The 17,789-nt window shown below is 40.8% G+C and overlaps 1 long non-coding RNA gene across 1 annotated transcript; it reads right to left on the reverse strand.

Annotated features, from left to right (window-relative positions):
- Nucleotides 1-728: 728 nt before the first annotated feature.
- Nucleotides 729-4,036, reverse strand: LOC129701358 (uncharacterized). Its single transcript, XR_008724190.1, has 2 exons — nucleotides 3,783-4,036; nucleotides 729-2,879 (listed from the first exon to the last, which is right to left on the reverse strand). It is a non-coding gene; the product is annotated as an uncharacterized LOC129701358 (long non-coding RNA).
- Nucleotides 4,037-17,789: the final 13,753 nt, after the last annotated feature.

The raw sequence follows: 17,789 nt of genomic DNA on the forward strand, positions 1-17,789 counted from the left end.
TAAATGATACCAATGAACCTGCCTCCACCACTTCCACTGGGAGCTCATTCCACACCGCCACCACTCTCTGCGTAAAGAAGCTCCCCCTCATATTACCCCCTAAACTTCTGTCCCTTAATTCTGAAGTCATGTCCTCTTGTTTGAATCTTCCCTATTCTCAAAGGGAAAAGCTTGTCCACATCAACTCTGTCTATCCCTCTCATCATTTTAAAAGACCTCTATCAGGTCCCCCCCCTTAACCTTCTGCGCTCCAAAGAATAAAGCCCTAACTTGTTCAACCTTTCTCTGTAACTTAGTTGCTGAAACCCAGGCAACATTCTAGTAAATCTCCTCTGTACTCTCTCTATTTTGTTGACATCCTTCCTATAATTTGGCGACCAAAATTGTACACCATACTCCAGATTTGGCCTCACCAATGCCTTGTACAATTTTAACATTACATCCCAGCTTCTATACTCAATGCTCTGATTTATAAAGGCTAGCATACCAAAAGCTTTCTTTACCACCCTATCTATATGAGATTCCACCTTCAAGGAACTATACACGGTTATACCCAGATCCCTCTGTTCAACTGTATTCTTCAATTCCCTACCATTTACCATGTGCGTCCTATTTTGATTTGTCCTGCCAAGGTGTAGCACCTCACATTTATCAGCATTAAACTCCATCTGCCATCTTTCAGCCCATTTCTCCAAATGGCCTAAATCACTCTGTAGACTTTGGAAATCCTCTTCATTATCCACAACACCCCCTATCTTTGTATCATCTGCATACTTACTAATCCAATTTACCACACCTTCATCCAGATCATTGATGTACATGACAAACAACAAAGGACCCAACACAGATCCCTGAGGCACCCCACTAGTCACCTGCCTCCAACCCGATAAACAGCCATCCACCATTACCCTCTGGCTTCTCCCATTCAGCCACTGTTGAATCCATCTTGCTATTCCTGCATTTATACCCAACAGTTGAACCTTCTTAACCAACCTTCCATGAGGAACCTTGTCAAAGGCCTTACTAAAGTCCATATAGACAACATCCACTGCTTTACCCTCGTCAATTTCCCTAGTAACCTCTTCAAAAAATCAAGAAGATTAGTCAAACATGACCTTCCAGGCACAAATCCATGTTGACTGTTCCTAATCAGACCCTGTTTATCTAGATGCTTATATATATTGTCTCTAAGTATCTTTTCCATTAATTTGCCCACCACTGAAGTCAAACTAACAGGTCTATAATTGCTAGGTTTACTCTTAGAACCCTTTTTAAACAATGGAACAACATGCGCAGTACGCCAATCCTCGGGGACTATTCCCGTTTCTAATGACATTTGAAATATTTCTGTCATAGCCCCGGCTATTTCTACACTAACTTCCCTCAATGTCCTAGGGAATATCCTGTCAGGACCTGGAGACTTATCCACTTTTATATTTTTCAAAAGTGTCAGTACTTCTTTTACTTTGAACCTCATAGTATCCATAGCTACTCTACTAGTTTCCCTTACCTCACATAATTCAATATCCTTCTCCTTGGTGAATACCGAAGAAAAAAATTGTTCAATATCTCCCCCATCTCTTTTGGCTCTGCAGATAGCTGTCCACTCTGTCTCTCCAATGGACCAATTTTATCCCTCCTTATCCTTTTGCTATTAATATAGCTGTAGAAACCCTTTGGATTGACTTTCACCTTACTTGCCAAAGCAACCTCATATCTTCTTTTAGCTTTTCTAATTTCTTTCTTAAGATTCTTTTTACATTCCTTATACTCCTCAAGCACCTCATTTACTTCATGCTGCCTATAATTATTGTAGATCTCCCTCTTTTTCCGAACAAGATGTCCAATTTCCCTTGAAAACCAGGGCTCTCTCCAATTTGTACTGTTTCCTTTCAACCGAACAGGAAAATAAAGATTCTATACTCTCAAAATTTCCCCTTTAAATGTCCTCCATTTCTCTTCTACATCTTTCCCATAAAACAAAATGTCCCAGTTCACTCCTTTTAAATCGTCTCGCATCGCATCAAAGTTAGCCTTTCTCCAATCAAAAAATCTCAACCCTAGGTCCAGTTCTGACCCTCTCCATAGTTATATTGAAACTAATGGTATTGTGATCACTGGACCCGAAGTGCTCCCCAACGCATACCTCCGCCACCTGTCCAGTCTCATTTCCTAACAGGAGGTCCAGCACTGCCCCTCCTCTAGTAGGTACCTCTATGTATTGCTGCAAAAAACTATCCTGCACACATTTTACAAACTCCAACCCATCCAGCCCATTTACAGAATGTGTTTCCCAGTCTATGTGTGGAAAGTTGAAATCTCCCACAATCACTACCTTGTGCTTACTCCTAATCTCTGCTATCTCCTTACATATTTGCTCTTCCAGTTCTCGTTCCCCGTTTGGCGGTCTATAATACACCCCTATAAGTGTTGCTACACCTTTCCCACTTCTCAATTCCACCCAAATAGCCTCCCTAGATGAGCCCTCCAATCTATCCTGCCAAAGCACTGCTGTAATATCTTCCCTGACTAGCAATGCAACACCTCCACCTCTTGCCCCTCCAATTCTATCACACCTGAAGCAACGAAATCCTGGAATATTTAGTTTCCAATCACAGCCCTCCTGCAACCACGTTTCACTGATCGCCACAACATCATACTTCCAGGTGTCTATCCAGACTCTAAGCTCATCCACCTTTCTTACAATGCTCCTAGCATTAAAATATGCACTTTTAAGGGCAGTTGGACAGCTCATTGCAGGTAAGCTGCTGAAAAAAATGCAACATGATTAAAATATACATACCTTATAAATCTATATGCCTTGTACAGTACATCTATTGTAGCTAGATCAGAACCTTTTTGTTGGAAAATATTCATATCTGTGAAGACGAATAACAGGAACTTGTTATACTTTATTGCAGTGTCCTGATTGGGTATTTAAATCTGCACTGTGAATTGCCTACAGGGCGCAAATGGAAGATCCCTTAGGATACTATGCCACTGCATTATATGTAACTGTGCTTAAAATAAGTCTTTAGGATTATGTCTGAGACGTGCCACAGGTGGGCAGTTCTGCTTGGTATACAGTACAGTGATGGTTGATGAACAGCATCAGTAAATCCGAATCACAGACTGGAAAAGTAATGAGCACTATCCCCATTTCAAGGGCAGCTCCAACACAAACCGCAACAAAAGACAAGACGTATCTTAAGACACAAATTACTGGAGTAACTCAGCATGAATAGGTGATGTTTCGGGTCAGGGCCTATATCCACATTCTCCAGAGATGCTGCCCCACCTGCTGAGTTACTCCAACACTTTGTGGCTTTTTTGTTACCCAGCTTCAGCTGTTGCTTGTGTCTCCACAGGACATATATTCATTAGTCATCATTGTGATAATTGCTTTGACTCATAGGGATATTTTTTAGCTCTATTGAACCTCCAGGCACATGGATACACAGAACATGGAGGCATATGGATCATGTGCAGACTGATGAGATTAGTTTATCTTGGCATCATGTTCAGCACAGACACTGTGGACCGAATGGCCTGTTCCTGTGCCAACCTGGTCTATTTTCTTTAAGTGATGTGCATTCTATGCTTATCATTTTAATAAACATTTTTTTAAATCATTTGTATTAATCCAGCAAACTGCATGAAGGCCATTAAGCAGGTGATGAATTTACAGCTGACTCCTTTTGCAATTTTGCTCTTGATAAGGGAGAGGCAGAATGCCTGGCAATGGGCTAGATTCTGTGCTTCTCTCTTTTGCAAGGATGTACCTGGCCAATTTTCCACGTTGTGTAGAAAGGATCCGCAGTTGCTGGTATATCTGAAGATAGACACAAAATGCTGGAGTAACTCAGCGGGTCAGGCAGCTCTCTGGAGAAAAATGCTGGTTGACGTTTCAGGTCGGCACCGTTCTTCAGACATTTCTACGTTATTGTTAGGTACTGGAGCTGCAATTACAGTGAGATCATTTGGCTAGGTAGGCAGCTAGGATGTAGATGTATCTCATTCACATCTCAACAAATTGCTTCAAATAGAAACCATACAAAATTAAGATTCATATGTTACAAGTTAATATTACTGAAAGATCCACTTTCAATTAGCTTTTTTTCAACTGTAAATAGTTTGTTGCTTAGAGAGAATTCTAACTAATTCCTCTAATATTTCATAGGGAAATATAGCATAGTCAAATGTTAAAATTAATGCAGAATAAATTTCAATTTCTCATAAATATACAAAATAAAAGCTTTAATTTTCCTGTGTGGATTCTCTGTGATTATAAAATAATATTAGTTTGGACTGTCAGTGAGGGATGAATGGTTCTAATTAAAATGAAATTTTAAAATCTGCAGTGACTGGAAATCTGAATTAAAAGCCAAAAATGTTAGAAAATTTCAGGTCAGTTGGCTTCCATGGAGGGTCTGTTCTGAAGAAGGATCCCAAACACAAAAAACATTAAGATAAATACTGCCTGCTGAGTTTCTCCAGCATATTTCAGTTTTCTGCTCGTATAACATCCTTAAGAAACCATTTCCATTAATTTATCGAAGAATTAAACTGAAACACAGCGATTGTTAAGTGAGTCACGGCATGTCCATTTTGTTTCACAAAATACTGCAATTAGATGAATAACTAATATCACGTTAACCTGCAAGGAAATAATGCTCTATGTTATTTTCTGTAAAATAACTATTCACATATTTATTTTGCATGCTCATACATTTTATACATGCACATTACCTGTATGTGTTAAATTAACAACGTTTTTTTACGAGCTAACTGGTTCTGTTAGTTTAGTGGATATATAGTCAATGTTTTACTTTATAACAGCCCATAATTTACAGATGTGCAGGGTAACTATATTTCAAAATTAATTACATTGGAAATCTAAGCTGGCACGAAATGAAGCACCACTTTTTGCAATATTTTGATACTTCAGGTATAATTTTTAAGTAATTGATGGAGCATTTATCTTTCTCCACAGGGACATATAGTTTCATTAAATGCTGATTTCATATTCATGATTACCCTTTTTATAGCAATTGAAATATTATTGCTTACAGCACCACCATGTGGATGATGATTGATGCTTCAAACTGTAATATTTTATGTCACCATGGGGTGGTACCAGTGTTCTACAGCCCACTAGTTTCAATGGGGTGAAAGGAATATATATTTAAAATAATGACTGGACTAGTTCGGCAGCTTCTGTAAATCATTAAACAAATCATAGTTGAGGTTTCATGGTTCTGCTTCTCTTGTTGCAATGATAAAATGTTAATTCTGAAACACATTGGGGTTGAAATTTGCCCTCACCTACTTGCGTGTGGGTGTGGATGAGACAAAGACAAGATGCATTCTGAGCTTGTACCATGAGCTCATCTGTGTCTTGCCTGTCAGGTATATGCCTGAAAGGGACAGAAAGTAGTAATTGGATGTGGAAAAGTAATGCAAGAAGTAGGAAGCTGACAGGTATCACCAGGAGAAGATTTTCTCACGCGCAGAAAATCTCTCGAGTAAATTCTCATCAAGGTCTTGAGGAAAGAATAGAAACAAGTCAGGCACATTGTAGGATGTAAAGTCAAAGGAGTATTCCTCTTTTGGATCAGCAATAATGACAATAGCGGTTAAAATGTTGATCAACAGGGTTCCAGGAGACTCCTGACATGAGAAAGCCAAATGCCACATCTTCCCTGTACTGGTACAACAAAAAAAGATGCATTAAAATCTGATGTAATTGACAAGTGCATCAATTGGATGGCAGATTACACACATGTTAACACAGAGCAATAAAAGGATTGAGGCAACTCGTGAGTCTATTTGTCAATACAAGCGCGGCAAAGTGACGCAATGGTAGAGTTGCTGCCTTACAGCTCCAGAGACCCAGGTTCGACCCTGACCATGAGTGCTGTCTACGGAGTTTGTATGTTCTCCCTGTGATCATGTTTGTTTTCTCTGGGTGCTAGAGAGAGAGCGGGAAAGCAGAGAACGAGTCAGAAAGCAGAGAAAGAGTACAGGGCACAGAAATTGCCATTTGCCCACAGGAGCAGCATATACTTGTTTGCCTTGCTTACTTGCCTCGCCGAGCCTGTGCTTGGTCTCGCTGAACACTTCCGCTCAGTCCGTCTTAACTTATCTGATCTCTCGGTTGCTCAGCAGAACCACCCCCCCTCCCATTCCCAATCTGACCTTTCTGTCCTGGGCCTCCCCCATTGTCCGAGTGAGGCCTAGCACAAATTGGAGAAACAGCACCTCATATTTCGCTTGGGTAGTTTACACCCCAGTGGTATGAACATTGACTTCTCTAACTTCAATAGCCCTTGCTTTCCCTCTCTATCCCCTCTCTCTTCCCAGTTCTCCCACCAGTCTTACTGTCTCCGACTACATTCTATTTTTGTCCCGCCCACTCCCCTGACATCAGTCTGAAGAAGGGTGTCGACCTGAAACGTCACCCATTCCTTCGCTCCTCCAGAGATGCTGCCCGTCCCGCTGAGTTACCCCAACATTTTGTGTCTACCTTCAATTTAAACCAGCATCTGCAGTTCTTTCTTACACAAAAGTTGATGTTGGACTATGTTAGAGATGCTTTCAATGTCATTCCTTGGTGATGATTCATAGATAGAAATCATTTGTGGGCAAAGTAGGAGATCCAAAATTTCACATTGCAAGTTTCAGAACATCTTCACGTTATCTGAACCAATGGATTTGGGAAACAAAACATTTACTAGTTTACATTTAGTTTTTTGGTGAGAGTAGGTTAGTCCCAGTAATTAGAGAACATCTCACAGGCTAACTGCTTTAGAATACCACTGAAATTTTTTGTCAACTTAATTATTTGTTGGGAGAGTATTTAAATAATTCATTATCATTCATTCAGCAATAATTTTATGTTGCTGAACAGAAAACCTCAAGTTTCAGGTATACGCTGGTGTTAATGAATAGAATCATGTCTATCTGCAAAGACTGAATCGGCTCTGCTCTTTAAAATTCATTGACTTTGCAGGAGGTAGTCAAAGATACAGTGGCTGGGGGAAAATGTGTGCTCCAAGAGCTACTGGAATTTAAAAAATGTGTCCATCTGGAATGCTGGAAATGTGCTCCTTGTGCTTCGTTTGCAGTGAGATTGTACACAATACCCCAGCTTGAGTTGCAGCTTGATTCAGTCCGAAGAAGATTGTATCTTCGAGATCATAATCTTTCTTTTAAGTAGTATTGAACCACGTATATGGCAGTTTTACTTTGCATCATCAACTACCTTACAAAAGGTTGATGAAGGCAGAGCTGTAGATGTTGATTACATGGACTTTAATAGAGCAAGGTTCGACAAGGTGCTGCATGTTAGGCTGCTCTGGAAGGTTAGATCTCATGGGATCCAAGGAGAAATAGCTGAATGGATAGCAAATTTGCTCCATGGAAGGAAGCAGAGGGTGATGATGGAAGGTTGCTTCTCAGAATGGAGGCCTGTGACTAGTGGTGTGCCACAGGATTCGGTGCTGGGCCCGTTACTGTTTGACATCTGCATCAATGATTTGGATGAGAACACACAAGGCAAGATTAGCAAGTTTGCTGATGATACAAAAGTTAGTGGTTTTGCAGACAGTGAAGATGGTTGTGAACGATTGCAGCAGGATCTGGATCAAATGGCCAGTTGGACAGGGGAATGGTTGATGGAATTTAATACAGAGAAGTGTGAGGTGTTGCATTTTGGGACATCGAACAAGGGCAGGACCTACACAGCAAATGGTAGGCCTCTGGATAATGTTGGAGAGCAGAGGGATCTAGGAGTACAAGTGCATGGTTCCATGAAGGTCGAGTTGCAGGTAGATAATGTGGTCAAAAAGGCTTTTGGCACTTTGGCCTTCTTCAGTCAGAGTATTGAGTATAGAAGTTGGGAGGTCATGTTGCAGTTGTATGACATAGGTGAGACTGCATTTAGAACATTGTGTTCATTTCTGGGTACCATATTATAGGAAAGATATTGCCAAGCTTGAAAAGGTTCAGAAATGATTTATGAGGATGTTGCCAGAACTATAGGGTGTGAGCTATAGGGAGGGGTTGAGTAGGCTGGGTCTTTATTCCATGGAGCATTGGAGGATGAGGGGCGATCTTATAGAAGTATACAAAATCATGAGATTAATAGATCGGGTAGGTGCACAGTCTTTTACCCAGAGTAGGGGAATCGAGGACCAGAGGACATATGTTCAAGGTGAAGGGGAAAAGAATCAATAGGAATCAGAGGGGTAACATTTTCACACAGAGGGTGGTGGGTGTATGGAACAAGCTGCCAGAGGAGGTAGTTGAGGCTGGGACTATCCCATTGTTTAAGAAACAGTTGAACAGGTACATGGATAGGACAAGTTTGGAGGGTTATGGACCAAGCGCAGGCAAGTGGGGCTGGGGTAGCTGGGACAGTGTTGGCCGGTATGGGCGAATTGGGCCGATGGACCTGTTTCCACACCCTATTACTCTATGGCCCTATGACTCTAAGTTGGAAAATTTGAGGTGATAATGCAAAACGTTATACTGAGTAGGCTGATCCTATTACACCACTGAGTATTTCCTTTTCACAGCTTCATATTTTGTTTATATAATTGTGACGTGTACCGATGTACAATGAAAAGCTTTTGTTGCGTGGAAGCACACTAATGCCTCTACACCATAAAAAGGCTTAGGAAGTTTGCCTACAACTCTCACCAACTTCTACAGATGCACCATAGAAAACATTTTATCGGAATGCATCACAGCTTGGTTTGGGAACAGCCCCATCAGCAAATTGTGGATGCAGCCCAGACCATCACACAAACCAACCTCCGTATTGACTCCATTTATACCTCATGTTGCCACGGCAAGGCCAGCAGCATAATCAAGGACAAGTCACATGATGGCCTCTCCATCTTCTTCCCTCTACCATCAGGCAACAGGTATAGTAGTGTGAAAACACACACCTCCAGATTCTGAGACAATTTCTCCCCAGCTGTTATCAGGCAACTGAAACATGCCACCACAACCAAAGAGCAGTGTTGAACTACTATTTACCTTAATGGTGAACCTCGGACTATCCTTGATCGGACTTTGCTGGCTTAACCTTGCACTAAACGCTATTCCCTTATCCACTGTTATTGCTCAATTGTAATCATGTATTGTCTTTCTGCTGACTGGGGAGCATGCAACAAAAGATTTTCACTGTATCTCAGTACATGTGACAATAGACTAAACTGAACTGATAGTGGGCAGAAGGGCCTGTATATACACTGTACAATTCTCAGTCTCAACGAGCTCCAGGATGTAGCATTGAAAAGGTGAGGAAAGAATTGGGAGAGATAAATAGTTTCAGGGTAAGAATTAATATGGTTTTAAACAGCACCAGAGACAGTACAATTCGGTCTGAGATTGGATTGGTATATATGCTTGTAAGTACATGGAATATAAATGAAGCTGGAGAGTTCTGGGGTACAATTGGCCACATGGAATTGTCATGTTGTGGCAGAAATGAAAACCTGGCTAAAAGAAAGAGCATGATTGATTGCCAAATATCCCTGGAAAGATAGGGAGGGAAGAAAAGAGAAGGGGTCTGGTGTGTTGTTAGTTCTGATTAATATGAATATCGCAGTATTGGAGGAAAATGATGACCTGGAATGGTCAAGGATGGAATTTATTTTGTCAGCATTATAAACAATAGGAATCAAAAAGCTGAAATGAATAAGAAGGCTATAGACGCATACATTTACAAAATTGCAAAGATGCAATCAAGTCAGTGTAGTGATAACAAGAGAGTTTAACTGTTTGTGCGTAGAGTAGGTTGGTAATAACATAAGGGTAAAAAAGAGAAGGAATGCTTGAAACATGTGGAAGTGAACTTCTTCATTCGGTATGTTCCTGTCTTACGGGGTACGGGGGTGTTGCTGAAACTGTTTGGGGGAATTGAAATGCACCAAATAGTAACAGTGTGTAACTGATTACAGAATTATAATATATAGGAACAACACAATAAGATATAAACCACCCAGAAGTAGAAATAGCCATTTGAAGAAGAGCAATTTGAAAAGGGCAAGAATTAATCGGCCCTTAGTAGTTAAAGTTGGCACAACAGCAATTGAATAGTACAACTTTTAACTGGGGGGGGGGGGGGGGGGGGGGGGGGGGGGGGGGGGGGGGGGGGGTTAGTTACAGTCAAAGAGAGACCAAAATAGATAAGGATGATAATAGTTCAAACATGAATGAGAAGGGAAATAAGAGGAGCAAAGGAAAAAAATTCAAAATAACTGGTACCAAAAGAGAAAAGGAATTCCTGATGGTATAGTCCTGTTAACCTAATGACCCAATTTCTGTCCAACATCACAGCACCAATTGAAGGAGGCCCCGTATTGTCTTTAGTAAACTTTATTACTGGGTAGCTACCAGAGAAGTCATCCATCGAAGGATAAAATGGTCTCTGAATTGCATACAAACCTTTTTAATAGGCTTCCTTGTCTGTGGTAAGTGTAAATAACTGAATATGTCGGGCTAAATAGAAGATTAAATTTATATTTAGCGCTATTATCAGGTCACCTACTACATGCACCATGTGTAACCATCTTTGCCGTATATGGACAATCATTCATGCTATATCGTGCAAGCAGCCCATACCCTCATTTGCTTATGTAATGTTGTTTGTACCACTACAAGGTTATGGGACGGTTGCCTTATCTAGGCCTTGGCTGAGGTTACTTCAGTTCACTTAGAAGACATACACCAATTCCAACCGAGCATCTCTGGTCATCTGTCCATGCAAATGTTCAGAACTACTTCAGGAGCTATACCTTAGGGTTCAGATGAGAAGAGAGGTGGAGCTTTTAAAGTAGCAGGGCAGATTGAGAAGTTAGTTAGCAATTAATAAAGACAATTTACAACAAATGAGGTATGAAACTGTAGTATATTGCCCTATCACAGAGTTTTATTTTTATTTTGGGCATCTCATTCTTTAAAAGTTGAAGAGATCTTTGAGAGACGGCAGAAGAGATCTACTGGATGTATAACTCTGGATACATGAGTAGACTGGAGAAGCTGTGAGTTGTTGGCTTCAGGCTAGAGGAGGTTGAAAGGGGATGTGATATTTAATAGCATGAAGGGTATAAGCAGAATAGATGGAGACAATTCTCCCATCGGCATAAGGGTCAAGAACCAGATGACATAGAATGGACAATGAAGACACACAAAACAGCTAACACTGGAAATTGGTGTAGAACACAAAGTGCTGGAGTAACTCAATGGATCAGACAGCATTTCTGGAGGACAAGATTACATTACGTTTTGGGTCAGGACCTTTCTTTAGTGACAAGGATAATGAAGGTGATTCACTGAAGAAAAAAACAAGAAAAACTTTTGTAAACAATGAGTGGTTGAGATCAAGTATGCATTGCTGGAAATGGGGTGGTGTAGGTATATTCAATAGGATTGAAAAGGACAAGTGAAAAAAATGAATCCGCAGGGCAGAGGGGAGGGAGCAGGAGAGTGGGGCTTTAGCGGATTGTTCTTGCATAAAGACATCACTACTTGATGGACTAACTGGCCTCATTCCCTGCTGTAATCTTTCTATGATTCTGTGATTCTCTGGAACTTTGCCCCTTTATATTTAATACAGTACTTAAGTACTAATCAAGATTTATATTCTTGATTTGTACGGCTGTCAAGGGATATGGGGAGAAGGCAGGAGAATGGGGTTGAATGGGAAAGATAGGCCAGTCATGATTGAATGGCGGAGTAGGCTCGATGGGCCAAATGGCCTAATTCTGCTCCTATCACATGAACTTACTCTGGCGTATACATCATCAAAGGTACAAGATTATTGGATTACAACTCGAATTTGGTTGTAACCACACTTCATCTTGCTGTGAAAATTAATCGCTGATCCAGAGATGGAGAATTTAATTCATATATTCAGGTTAACAAAAAACAGGCAATCAATCCATATCTGTACAGGAATATTTACCTTCCTTAAAATTAAGGCAGAGCTTCTGCAGCGATTCTTTTGGATCTACCTCAAAATTAATTCAAAACCGGGCCATTGCCCATTGAAGGCTAAAGTATGGCCTTCTGCTCCACAAGATGTTGTTCCTGGTACACTTGTACTGTGCGAGTTGTTTCTTCATTGATTACAGTGGAGATATGAAAACCTCTGCAGGTTTCTCACCTCTGATCCTGCACCCAGCACAGCAGACAAAGTGAACTCAATGGGGGAAGTTAGCTTCCAGGAGAAAGGTAAACTGAAATTTCTGATTTGTTTTAGTTAGTTTAATTTTTTTAATTGTTTGTAAGTGTGTAGTGTTCTAGGGTACTTAAAAAAATAAAAAAAATAAAAATGTTTATATGACAATAAATATTGATGAATGCCATAAACAATCAAATTCTTTGAAAGCTGTTGATGATGGAGTTGAGGCCTCATTAGTTCTCAAAGATATTCTGTGAATTTGACCATTGCCTAGTACTGGGAATGGTCCTGTGCTCTACAGTGAGCAGCATTGGGCCATACCATAAAGCCAGGAGCTGGGGGTTGAAAGGGAGATTAAACCAAGAATTGTGCTGGAAGGAACCATGTAGTTCAATGGCAAACAGCCAGTTGGTTTGGGGACCACAGAAGATCTAACCCAGTAATTTGTGCTCTTCCATTTGGATTGCATTAAATTTCTTAAGTACTCAAGATCAGTTGTACCTGAGCAAGGCAGAGTATGGTCTCAACCCGAAACATCACCCATTCCTTCTCTCCAGAGATGCGTCTGTCCCGCTGAGTTACTCCAGCTTTTTGTGTCTATCTGCAGAGTGTGCATTACTTGCTTTAAACTTGTTTTTCAGTTTCAAAAGTAAATTTAGCAAAGTGTGCTGTGACATTAATATCAACACATTTCTGATGGTGCAATAGTGCATAAAATTTATTAAAATGGTGTGCTAATCTAGAATGGGAAATAGCATCCTATTTTCAACGTACAGAAACCTCTGGAGAACACAATCCCAAAGGGTTTCCAGACAGCAAGTTTGTACTCACTTGGCAGCCACATGCTGCTCCTGTAGATTTGGATTTAATAAGCAGATGGAGTGCAATCTGTGCAAGAAGTTAAAATAGGATTAAACCGCTTCTCAAGAATGTTGGAGACACAAGAGACTGCATATGCTCTCAAGAATTTTGCCCTGTTACTATCAACGACAGTGACTGCAACACCCACACTCCCTGCTACCAATACTTTTTAACTCCCTGCCGATCGCTCCACAGGCAGCGCTTAATCATCAGTGTCAAAATTTATTTGTCAGGCCACTTCTCTTTGCTTTGGAATGTTGATTTCTTTGCTTGCTTCTCTCCAATCTTCAAACACATGATTTTTATGCTGTGTAACAGGTGCTCCTCCAAATATTCGATGGCGTGGTGCTCTTTTCAGAAATTGTATGAGTATCTCTTCACTCATAGCTTCAAATCACTTCCAACCAAGCCATGGTGGTTTCAAATGAAGCCAAAGACTGAGAATTTTGGTCAAGATTTCGCAATCTTTTTACTTACGGGTGCTGTCTCTGTACGTTCCCCTCGTGACAGCGTGGGTTTTCTCTGGGTGCTCCGGTTTCCTCCCACACTCCAAAGATGTACAGGTTTGTAGCTTAATTGGCTTCAGTGAAAATTGTAAATTGTCCCCAGTGTGGAGGATAGTGTTAGTGTACGGAATCCCACATGGTCTCGGTGGGCCAAAGGGCTGTCTCTGTGCGGTATCTCTAAATTAAACTAAACTAACTTTGCCTTGTCTTCAAATTTCATCTAAAAATAACCATTCTTCAATGTGGACCAGTTACTGGAATCTATAATCAGAGGTAGTAGTGATTGAATAGGTGAACAAGTGTGAGTTTATAGAAAGAGTTCATAAGGAGCTGTAAAGTCCAAAGATATTTAACAAATCCAGCTATGTTTTATTTTGAACTTTATTTTAAAGTATGGTGATATAGTCATTGCATTTTTATGACAGTGTGCTGTACTGGCACCTTTAAATAGAAACACCATTATTTTGTTTTCCGGCCTTATGGCGCCATGTTTATTAATCATACATCTTTTAGTTAACAAAAAAAGCACCTTGTAGAGTTATGTTCTATATTGCCTCTATTCAGCAAAATTGACACGAGAATTGGAAGTACTTTTGTGACATTGTTCGGTAATTGGTGGAATTAGGAAATAAGGACAAAGGCAATATAATGGCTGGGTGAACTATTTTAGTTTAGCTTAGTTTATTATTGTATTGTGTATCGAGGTACAGTGAAGAGTTTGCAATCAAAGAAAATACTGTACATGCTTACAATCAAGCCGTCTAAAACCCACAGATAACGGATAAAGGGTATAACAGTTAGTGCAGGATAAAGTCCGATAAAGTCTAATTAAAGATTGTTCAAAAGTTTTAAATTAGCCAGATGGGAGGTTAGGACTCTATCAATCTGGCTGATGAGAGGACTATTCAGTTGCTTGATAACAGCTGGGAAGAAACTATAGAAGATAGACACAAAATGCTGGAGTAACTCAGCGGGACAGGCAGCATCTCTGGCAAGAAGGAATGGGTGACGTTTCGGGTCGAGACCCTTCTTCAGACTGGTCACCCATTCCTTTTCTCCAGAGAAGCTGCCTGTCCTACTGAGTTACTCCAGAATTTTGTGTCTGGCTTTGGTGTAAACCAACATCTGCAGTTCCTTCCGACCCAAGAAACTATAGAAAGTAGTTTTCCTCAGGTATTTACTTAAAAGTTAGTATTTTGTTGGTTCACATGCTTGATCAATGATGTTTTATCATTAATGTCTTATTATTATTAATGTTTAGTGTATTCTGAGTCATTCGTAACTATCACTGTATGTCATGTTGTTACTTGTGGGCGGAGCACCAAGGTAAATTCCTTGTATGTGAATACTTGGCCAACAAAATTACTTACTTACTTACTTACTTACTTACTTACTTACTTACTTACTTACTTACTTACTTCATTGTCCAATAAAGCGACTCGGAGGAAGAAATGAAGAGTTATATCTCAGAGATCTAAGTCTGGAAGCAAATTAGTCTGAATTGATGGGTGCAGATGGCGAGAAAATGGCAACTGATGAAGGCCACTATGGGTAGTGTGTGAGCATCAGCACTGAGCGTGAGAAAAACAAATCAGAATATTTGCAAAGGTTAGAGATTGTGGACTGTGGAGGAGCAAAGCCTTTGCTTTTCCATATACAAAAAACATAAGTGCCCATTAAATGTAACACATTTTTCAAAAGAGTTTGCAATGCAACAGTGAGAATGGAATGCAGAAGTTGAATAAGGTTAAACTGTGAAGTTTGCTTGCATTAATTTGGTTTATACACCCCCACAAAGGGTTGTTGAAATCTGGAAGTCTGTTCCTCATAAGTCTGTTGTTCCTGACTCAATAATAATATTTGCTCAGGTACATGGATAAGAAAGGTTCAGAGGGATATGGGCCAAATGCAGGCAGGTGGGATTATTGTAGGTGGGGCATCTGGGTCAGTATGGGCAAGTTGGGCCGAAGGGCCTAGTTCCATGCTGTGTGATTAAGTATAAGAATTTAGTAATTTTGGAGTGTCACACTATAAAGACATCAGGACACCTCCCAGGAAATCACACACACATTTTTCATTTTTCATTACAAACCTTTTCTATGGTTACACACCAACTGCATATTAATAGAATCCCATTGATTAATTAAGTAACATATATTGATCAGATCTCCCAGTTGCAGTGGTGGTCCTCTACAGCTATACATGCACAATAAATGGCATTCTGTACCTGTGGGAACCCAGCCGGAGAAGTGACTTAAAGTATTCCTTCCGACCTAAGTGGTTGCCGTGGCAACATTCTATTTCCAAACTTCTTTGCACGGTTATATGCACCCAGCTGAGAGAATCCTTATACGCCTCTCGTGGCAAATTGGAAGGAGCCAGAAGCAAAGAAACAACAAGAATGACGGCTTCCATGACGAGTAGCAAGATGTTGCCAATGGTCCAGCAGGGAAGAAATCTTAGAGTCATAGAGTGATAGTCATAGTGATAGAGTGATAGTCATACAGCATGGAAACAGGCCCTTCAGCCCAACTTGCCCACATGACCAACAAGTCCCATCTACACTAGTCCCACCTGCCTGCATTTGGTCCATAGCCCTCCAAACCTGTCCTATCCATGTACCTGTCTAATTGTTTCCCTGTCTCAACAATCTCCTCTGGCAGCTCTATTCCATACTCCCACCTTGTAACTTGTGTGGAAAAGGTTACCCCTGCGATTCCTATTAAATCTTTCTCCGTTTAGCTTAAAATCTGTCCTCTGGTTCTCGGTTCACCTACTCTGGGTTAGAGACCCTGTGTATCTTCTTGAATAATGCTACAGATGTCCCTCATCAGCTGCCATGTCTGTCTTGGGAGTGGCATGTTTAGATCAGTCAAGGAAGCGGAACCTGTGAATTTTTTTTTCTTCCTCTTGTGTAGGTGGTATCCCTCCTGTGATCTTGACTCAACTGTTGCTACTCTTGGTATTGTTTTCCACTTGCTCATTCCGACCTGGATTCTCCAGATCCCTTGTGCATCTACCTCCACTCAACCTTTCCCTTTAACACTCACAAGATCTCATCACAGCACACTGCTATTATTACGGACAATGATTAATCTCAACTTTGATCCTTTTTTAACATTGTGGTCTGATTACGTATCTTGTAATAAAAAAGACTGAGATTAATGGAAATTAACGACTGTTGCTCCAACATCCGCCTCTGCCTGCCCCTGTGTAATGCTGTTTGTTGTAACCTTAGCCTTTGCAAACTCCCACTGAGATTCCACCAGATCCTCAGGACAGGCCTATGACTAGTGATGGGGCCCATTGCTGTTTGTGGTTTACACCAACATTTTGGAAGAGAATGCACAAGGCATGATTAATAAGTCTGCAGATGACCTTTAAGTGGGTGGTATCGTAGATAGTGAAGATAGTTATCCAAAATTACAGCAGGATCCTGATCAGCGGTGCAAGTAGACTGATTTTTAAAACTTTTTTTAAAGATACAATGTGGAAACAGGCCCTTTGGCTCACCGAGTCTGTGCCAGCCAATGATCACCCGTACACTAAAGTTCTACCCTACACACTAGGGACAATTTACAGAAGCCAATTAACCTACAAAGCTGCACAGGAGGGATGTGGGAGAAAACCAGAGCACCCAGAGAAAATGAGTGTCACGGGTTATAGGGAAATGGCAGGAGAATGTGGTTAGAGGGAGAGATAGATCAGCCATGATTGAATGGCAGAGTGGACATGAAGGGCCAAATGGCCTAATTCTACTCCTATCACTTATGAAAACACACAAGGTCACAGGGAGAATGTACAAACTCTGTATAAACAGCACCCATAGTCAGGATCGAATACCTGTATCTGGCGCTGTAAGGCAGCAACTTTACCGCTGCGCCACTGTGCGACCCTAAACCCAGAATAGGGAAATCAAGAACCAGAGGACATACTGTAGGTTTAAAGCTGATGAATGGCTAATGGAGTTTTTTTCCAAATAGGTGTTGCAATTTGGGCAGTCAAACCAGGGCAGCACCATCACAGTGAATGGCAAGGCTCAGGGGTGTGTTGCAGAGCAGAGGGATCTAGGAGTGCAGGAATATAGTTCCCTGAAAGTGGTGTCACATGTAGATAGGGTTGTCAAGAAGGCTTTTGGCACAGTAGCCTTCATCAGTGAGGGTATTGAGTATAGAAGTTCAGATGTTATGTTACAGTTGTACAAGATGTTGGTGAGGCCACATTTG

The sequence above is a fragment of the Leucoraja erinacea genome, chromosome 11, assembly GCF_028641065.1.
Source record: "Leucoraja erinacea ecotype New England chromosome 11, Leri_hhj_1, whole genome shotgun sequence".
Lineage (NCBI taxonomy): Eukaryota > Metazoa > Chordata > Chondrichthyes > Rajiformes > Rajidae > Leucoraja > Leucoraja erinaceus.